At 36.3% G+C, this 8,684-nt stretch overlaps 1 long non-coding RNA gene across 1 annotated transcript; it reads right to left on the reverse strand.

Annotated features, from left to right (window-relative positions):
* Positions 1-287: 287 nt before the first annotated feature.
* LOC128315064 (uncharacterized) lies at positions 288-4,158 on the reverse strand. Its single transcript, XR_008297432.1, has 2 exons — positions 2,334-4,158; positions 288-482 (listed from the first exon to the last, which is right to left on the reverse strand). It is a non-coding gene; the product is annotated as an uncharacterized LOC128315064 (long non-coding RNA).
* Positions 4,159-8,684: the final 4,526 nt, after the last annotated feature.

An 8,684-nucleotide genomic window follows, 5' to 3' on the forward strand; every position in this document is an offset into this window, starting at 1 on the left:
TCCCAAGAATAAAAATACAACTATTTATGAGAGATATTGGGTTAGAATATCCCAGAGAGAAATATAATCTCATCCTTCCAGGCTATGAAGACAGGTGTAAGACTACAGTGGGTACCATCCACACACTCATTTACATTCCTTTTCTGTAAGGCTTTGCCTGTTATTCTGAATCTAGTACTGAATATATATCACATTATAATCAGGAACCATAATATCATTGGTAATTTATACATGATTGAATTCTAAATGTTAAAAAGGATTCTGAACAGATTAATCTGAACAATACATTTAATTTAAAAATCCGTAATCAGGCTTTATACTTTCTTTTAGTTTCTGGTTCTTATTTTTCTCACTTGCATAACCTTGGTCTGGACTGTGTCCTTTCACAGAATGTGTTGAGAAAAGCAGCATAAGTATCCTAATGCTTGAGGTTTCCAAACTGTCTCCATAGATGCAAACCTCTGTTAGGAGAAATGTAGACTCTGTGAAGAAAAACAAATTTAATCCAAACCTTGAGCTGAGAGCAATACTCTGAAGTTAGTCTGACAAATTATACAACAGGGGGGACACAGCTCCTTTGTATTTCTAGTTGACTCTTAAGATTCCATCCTTCTCTTACTTATGTGTTTATTACAACATTTATCATTTTCCCTCTTATTCTTTTCAACTTTATTGTAAAATAAAATTTTTAAAATAAACTTCTCCCTTATATGCAATCTTTTCTCCAAAGAGAAGAGAGCTCTGAAAAGATTTCTTTAGGAAAAAGTATGTTCAGAATGGTACTTTTAACTGTATCATTAATCTTCCCCAAAGTTCTGTGAATTGAATAATAGGCAGGTGGGAACTGAAGCAAGGAAAAAAGTGTCATTTTCCTTCTTTTCATTTCCCTTTAACAGTGTGCATGGTATCTAGATAGGGAAATGACTAAACATCTTCACTTTTATACTTTTTTCCCAAAAGGTATCAAACAGTAACTTTGTCTTAGACAAAACTGCTCAAAACATAGAAGTAAAAACCAAAACCAAAGATACACCAGTACCTAAATACCTTAGCTATCTAGAGAATCAGATATCTGGCAAAACACTAGTTGAGATGATAGTAGAGAAACATTTAGCATATAAAAAAATCTTCTGACTTAAGCTAATGCATTTTAATTGAGACAGACCTCACTTTTTATTTTTCAATTGATTATATATTAAGAATATAAAGAAACCTTCTGTCATAAAAGTCTTCAATATTTTCTCCTGACTGTTACTTAATTTAATTTTTTTAATTATAGAAGTTTCATAGTTATACTACCCATTTATTACCCATTTTCAAAGCTACCCATTTTTTAACTTGCTGTTTTCTGCTTTGAGTGTGATGGTCAGAATGGCTAATCCCTCACCAATATTATATAACTACTCTTCTAAATATATTCTTCTTTCTTTTATGAGCTTATTTTTTTACATTTCATTTTTAAATTTATTTTAATACATAGTAGGATGGAGAGATCCCACATTTCTCATATATTAGGAACACTCCCCTACAAAAACAAATATTTTTAGAGCATGTTACGTCCTCTTGGCTGGAGTCTTAAGATTAACTTTTGTAGAATGAATTAGGTAAAAGAGTTTGTGATAGATCGGTAATCTTCCTTTTAAAGTTAGGCAGATTTTCCCTATTACAATGTTACTGTTTTTCTGAATTTAAGAATTTATTTATTAAGTATCTAGTAGATGACCAGGAATTAAGCACTGAGGATAACTGGATTATAGAGCTGCAGTATCTACCCTCAAGCTCATGGTCTACTTGGGGTAGGTCTGAATGTAAACAGATCCCTCCTGAGCACTGTATTAAAGGCTGTGCCATTAGGCTCTGCCTAAATGACCTTTGTAGCAGTGAGGGTTCCCAGAGGAGGCGATATTTGAGCTGTGTCTTGGAGGATGAATAAGGATTCACCAAGAAGACAGAAGCAGAGGGCATTTCAGGTTGAGGGAACAGCAACTGGCAAGATGCACATGTGAAGTATGCCAACACATTGAAAAAATTATGAGAAGTTTGCTACAATGCAAATAAATGTGCCAGAAAAGATACCGTGCTTGGAAAAATCAATCTTGTGGCCATATAGAGGAAGTATGGGAAGAGAAGAGAAAGTAGAGGTTATTGGTTATTTTAATAGTTCAGGTGAAATATGATTGTCTGAAATTAAGTCATAGCAATAAAAATGAGGAAGGAAATAGAATAGAGAAGTACTTGGAAAGTAGACTCCCAGGTTTTTTGTTTGGTAAACACAGTAGTCATACAAAAGCCAGGATATAAGTTAAAGGAGGCAACTTTGGGAGATCACTTACCTCTGCAGATACTGAGTTTCAGTCACCCAAAGACCATCCAGTCAACTGTTGGTAGTTGATATGTGAAATACAAAAGAGCTGTCTGAGGTGAAGTTAAATCTTTGGGAGTTATGAATTTATAAATTGAGAATCGTAAACTCAAACGTCTACAGGTCATGGTTGCTGCCTAGGCAAGGGAAGTGAGTGAAGTGGATAATAATGGGGGGACTGTCATGAGCTGGAGAGAGCATGTCCAATCTCAGGGGGGCAGCTGTTACTCTGCTCCAATAGATCGTTGATGTGGGACTGTGGGGTCAGTGCAGCCAGTTTTTTTTATCTTTTAAGAGAAAACAGAAACTTGGATTTTATTCTAAGCTCTAACTAGCTTAAGATTTTTAAAAATCACTTTTTAAGCCAAAACAAATTAGTTGGCTGGTTACACCAAGTCCATGGACACTTCTGTTGTAGACGGTATTGCAAATTATAAACCTAAATAAAATTCCTAAGAAAAAAATGTAGTCTAAAGTGAGAAAAGGAGAATCTCAGATTGCAACTCAAAAAACTTGAGGTTGAAGAGATAGCCTTGTACAGGTACTGTACAATGTAACTCATATTTTTAGTGGTGGGAGAGTAAAAGTAACATTTTGAGACATAAAGATGTGTGCCATGAGAAATTCAGGATTATCAACTTCAGATAAGCCTTCAATTGTACCTTTCATTAACTCACTCTCATCTATCACCCCTTCATTTCAAATCTCCTCCATTGCCTCACCCTCACCTCCAACCCCGGATATCCTATTTTAGTTGGTGACTGCATGACTCCACTCATGCTTTATGTAGGAAATAGAAACTATCAGAAATGTCCCATACCCTTGATACGAAACACATGATCTTATCTTCTGCTGCTCTCTCCTGTCATTCTCCGTCCAGCTCCTCAGAAGTCTGACACTCAAAGACTTGTCTCTGAATCTATTCAGACACTGTCTCAGTCTATACCTAGATTTATGTATGTTCGGGCCTCTTTCATTAACAAGACTGAGGAACAAAACAACCACTCCTAACCCCACAAGTTTCTCTGACTCATTCTGTTATCTTTCTTCCCTTTTCAGTCCAACTTTTTGAAAGAACCATATACACACCCTGTCTCCAGTTCCTGTCCCCCACTCACTCCTTAGCCTATCTGATCTAGCTTCTGTTTCAAAACCCTACCAGACTCTCTCTTGCTAAGGTCAGCAGCTACTAAACCTACTGAAGGTTTCAGTCCTCACCTCTCTGTCCTCTTCATGTCATTTGACCCTGTGCCACTCCACTCTTTGTGACCTACAATTCCCTGGGCTCTCCTGGGCTTCCTCCTACTCCTTCTTTAGATCATGTCTCATTCTTCACTTCCCTTGGGAACCCTGCCTTTACTGGTTTCAATCTCACTATTATATGCTCTTTGAGGGCAATAAAACTCTCCTTTGTAACAATTTTCACTGTGAAATTTTATATTTGTGTGCTTTCCCTGCTCATAAGCTCAAGAAAGGCAGGAAGCATTGCTGGGCTTTCTCATCTTGATAGTGCACTGTCCCTGGTCGAAGGCCTGACCCAAGTAACTAGTTGAAGACCTGGGGTTAATAATTGTCTGTCTAGTAGATGAATGGCTAACTGAAAATGAATGAGCTGAAAGCCTGGAACCACAAATAATAGAGGCTGCCTCACTTGCCTAGTATGTGAGGAAACAATTGGAAGACAGGTTTGTTTCAACTTATTTCATATTTGGATAATTTCCATGTTAAATTTTTGTTCAACATACACCAAACATATATTTCAGGAATTTATCTCAGCAGAGTTGTTCTAATCTATTTAATTTTTCAATCATTTTTATTTTTAGTTTTTATTCTTCAGCCCACATTTGATATTTAATACAACCTCTAGGTAGTATGATATAAAAATAAGTAAGACTTTCTCTGCTCTTAAAGGCATAATTTTTCCTCTTTCTCTATTTAATATTAACAGTTAAATTAAAAGTAACATTTAAATGCTCATTTATTTAAATAGCTGCATATGCAGAGAAAGTAAGTATAAGAATGCTGAACAAAAAGCAGAAATCGTAAGAAGCCAATTGAAATAATATTAAAAACCTTTTACTCTACCCAAAATACTTTTACATCATAAATACATCCATGTAAAGAGACTATATCTAGAGAAGTATATAAAGTATCTATATTTAGAGATTGGCTAAGAGTGAAAACTTAGAGTATGAGGAATGGACTAAATATTATTGCTTATGATCATGAAATATATTCTTTCAATGGTCAGCTGGAGCACTTGTCATTAGCCAAGGTGAACTAGGCCAAGTCCTTAATACTAACTGAGTGTTGGACTGAGCACTGAGAGGAGGAGGAGATCAAAGGACACATAGGTTTCTACATGTGTTGACTAGGGAGAATGAACAGAATTATTTCTAGAAGTTTTCAGTTTGGGCCGCCAATGTGTAACTAAATAAAAACATATTGAAAATAGTCCTATAGTAGGAATTAGGGAGTTCTTGCTTATAAATATCATTTTGGTAGTAACTGATACATCAATGATGGGTGAAGGTCAGGGATCAGTCAACAGTGTTGGATGTCATGGAGGGGTCAAGCTGCATTGAAGATGAAAAAGTCCTTTGAATTTTCCAATTAAATACATATGAGAGTCTAGTATATGGATTTGGAGTTACAAAACAGAATTTTTCTGGAACCGAATATGTCAAATTCAGTCTATATCAGGACAGCCTGTGTACAAATTCCAGTTTTGTCATCTTTGATAGATGACATCAGTCAAATTAGTTTACCTCTCGAAGTCTCAAGAGTTTCTCATCTGCACAGTAGAGATAACAATACCTGCCTTCCAATGTTTGGGAAAGAATTAAATAAGATATTTAGTACAATGTCTTTCACATAGTAAATGCCAAACATATAGCATTGACAATGAGGAAGACAACCATCTCTGTTTATGGAAGGGTCAGGACAAATACAAAAGAAGGAAGGAGATTTTGAATCAACATAGGGATGAGATTTGAAAGACCGAGTTGTCTAGATGGAGGGGAGTATGATAGTATGTAATGAGTTTCCCATTACTGGAAGAAAGGAATAAACAATCGTTTGACAGGAAGTTGACAGTCTTGAGGCATTTGAGGAGTTTGACAGGCTTGAGGCATGATACACAGGTTAACATTCTAGTTTTATGATTATATTAGCTCCCCTCAGGAATAGGAGATAGACGTGTGGGGTATGTAATTTTGGGAAGAGGGGAAAAGAGACAATTTTCTTATAAGATTAATAGAAAATATGATCTATTATCACAGCAAAAAAAACAATACCCCCAACTGGACAATGACAATTTCCTGGTCAAATGCAGAGTGGTAGCTATTATACACAAACACTTCCCCAGGCATTTCTCTGCCCACTCATTGATTTTATGAACAACAGCCTCATTTCTTTTACTGTGAGGTCAAATATTTAGGAGAATAAATAATTTCCTCTTCAGAAAAGGTTGGGAGCTCTGATTTATGGGAATGACAGTATATGTCATTTTCTACGAAAAGCTGAATTGTGAAAACAGAGCATTTGGTGAGTGACGGGTAGTAGTGTTACTGAAGACTTATTCAATTAAGAAAATAATTACCTATAGAAATTTTTAAAGGGAAACTCCAAAATTATTTCACTTTACTCTCAATGTATGAAGTCCACACAGGACGAAGTAAATGCTAATGCAGCCATTTCTGAAGACTGTTCTCACTGTTTTTAGAGCAGTGGTCATGAGTGACTAGAGCCATCCCCATTTGGTCTGGTGACAATACCTCTTTATTCTTGGGATCACTGGCTACAACTAACAGTGAAAATTCAGGCTATAAATCTAAATGATATTCACAATCCTAGACTATTACCAGCTCAAAAACCTGAGGGATTCTAAATATTAAGATAAGATTTAGCATGTCATTATTCTTCGCATGAAAACATTTCAGATAAATGTTTCTAGTCCCCAGATCTTGGAGAGGTAGAGGATTCTTTGTGCAATAATCCCTCAGAGGAAAAACCTTGAAGGAGCCCTATTTTTCCTTACAATGTATGAAACCTGAGCGTATGAAATGGTCGTTATACACAGATCAGCTCTAAATTCTCCAGGGGAAGAACTCTTCCAGCTGTAAACATACTGAAGAGAACAGTTCTGGATCTGATTTCCTACCAGGCTAGTAGACTTAGAAAATGTATTTACCGTTCACTCACAATACATCCTGAGTGCACCATTACATATATAGGTCTCCAAGGACAATACTCCATACATTCTGAATGGGAAATAAAATCATCAGGATTACAGTCTTCTAAGACAATCCTAAATCACACAATGTATCTTGAGTGGTAACTATGAGAAGTGCATCAAACTAACTCCCATTCATGTAGGGATAAAGAGTAGAGACAGGTTCCTTTTATCTGGGCAATGTAAATAAAGCTATGTAGCAACATGTTAGCAACTTGGCATTCTTAGATTTAATAGTCACTGTTCTACAAAATGGTGTGTGATATTATTAGACTCCTGACTGGAAATATTTTATAATTCTATGGAGGCATAAATTGGACTTGAACATGCTGCAAGGCGAGAAAGTTTGGATTAACTAGTGAACGAGTGGATGAGTCTAACTGACTATTCAGTATCCACACATGGTTTCCCTCCCTCTCTGTTTTCATCTTATTTTTACTTCCCTTCCCCTATGTTCATCTGTTTTGTTTCTTAAATTTCACATATGAGTGAAATCATATGATATTTGTCTTTCTAGCTTGACTTATTCCACTTGGCATCCATGCTGTTGCAAATGGCAATATTGCATTCCTTTTGATCACTGGGTAACATTCTTTTATATATATATATTCCAAATCTTTATCCATCCATCAGTCAATGGACATTTGGACTCTTTCCACAATTTGACTATTGTTGACAGCGCTGCTATAAATAATGGGGTGCTTGTGCCCCTTTGAATCACCATTTTTGTATCCTTTGGATAAATACCTAGTAGTGCAATTGCTTGGTTGTAGGGTAGTTCTATTTTTATTTTTGTGAGGAACCTCCATACTGTTTTACAGAGTAGCTGCACGTCATGGATTCCCACGAGCAGTGCAGAAGGATTTCCCTTTCTTTGCATCCTCGCCAACATCTGTTATTTCCTGAGTTGTTAACTTTCACCATTCTGACAGGTGTGAGTTGGTATCTCATTGTAGTTTTGATTTCTATTTCTCTGATGATGAGTGATGTTGAGCAATTTTTCATGTCTGTTAGCCACCTGCATGTCTTCTTTGAAAAATTGCTTATTAATGTCTTCTGCTCATTTCTTTACTGTATTGTCTGTTCTTTGAGTGAGTTGAGTTTGATAAGTTCTTTATGGATTTTGGGTAGTAACCCTTTATCAGATATGCCATTTGTGAGTATCTTCTCCCGTTCCGTTGGTTGCTTTTTAGTTTTGATGATTGTTTTCGTTGCTGTGCAGAAGCTTTTTATCTTGATGAAGTTCCACTGGTTCATTTTTGCTTTTATTTCCCTTGTCTCCAGGCACCTGTCTAGTAAGAAGTGGCTGCAGCTGAGGTCAAAGTGGTTGCTGCCTGTGTTCTATAGGATTTTGATGGTTTCCTTGTCTTATGTTTAGGTCTTTCATACATTTTATATATTTGTAAGAGATCTTTTCTTTTTCTTTCTTTCTCTCTTTCTCTCTTTCTTTCTTTCTTTCTCTCTTTCTCTCTTTCTCTCTTTCTCTCTCTCTCTTTCTCTCTTTCTCTCTCTCTCTTTCTCTCTTTCTCTCTCTCTCTTTCTCTCTTTCTCTCTCTTTCTCTCTTTCTCTCTCTTTCTTTCTCTCTCTCTTTCTTTCTTTCTTTTGACAGAGAGAGTGGATGGGAGAGGGGCAGAGAGGGAGAGAGAGAATCCAAAGCAGGCTCCACACTGTCAGTACAGAGCCCAATGCAGGACTAGAACTCACAAACTGTGAGATCATGGTTTCCTGTCTTTCATCCATTTTGAATTTATATCTGTGTATGAGTAAGAAAGTGATCCAGGTTCATTCTTCTGCATGTTGCTGTCCAGTTTTCCCAGTACTATTTGCTGAAAAGACAGTATTTTTTCTAATGAATATTCTTACCCATTTTGTCAAAGATGGTTGGCCATACATTTGTGGGTCCATTTCTGGGTTCTCTATTCTGTTCCATTGATCTGTTTTGTGTCAGTACCATACTGTCTTGATTACAGCTTTGTAATACAGCTTAAAGACTTGAATTGTGATGCCTCCAGCTTTGGTTTTCTTTTTTAACAATACTTTGGCTATTTGGGTTCCATACAAATTTTAGGATGGTTTGTTCTAGCTCT

This window comes from Acinonyx jubatus, chromosome C2 (genome assembly GCF_027475565.1).
Source record: "Acinonyx jubatus isolate Ajub_Pintada_27869175 chromosome C2, VMU_Ajub_asm_v1.0, whole genome shotgun sequence".
Lineage (NCBI taxonomy): Eukaryota > Metazoa > Chordata > Mammalia > Carnivora > Felidae > Acinonyx > Acinonyx jubatus.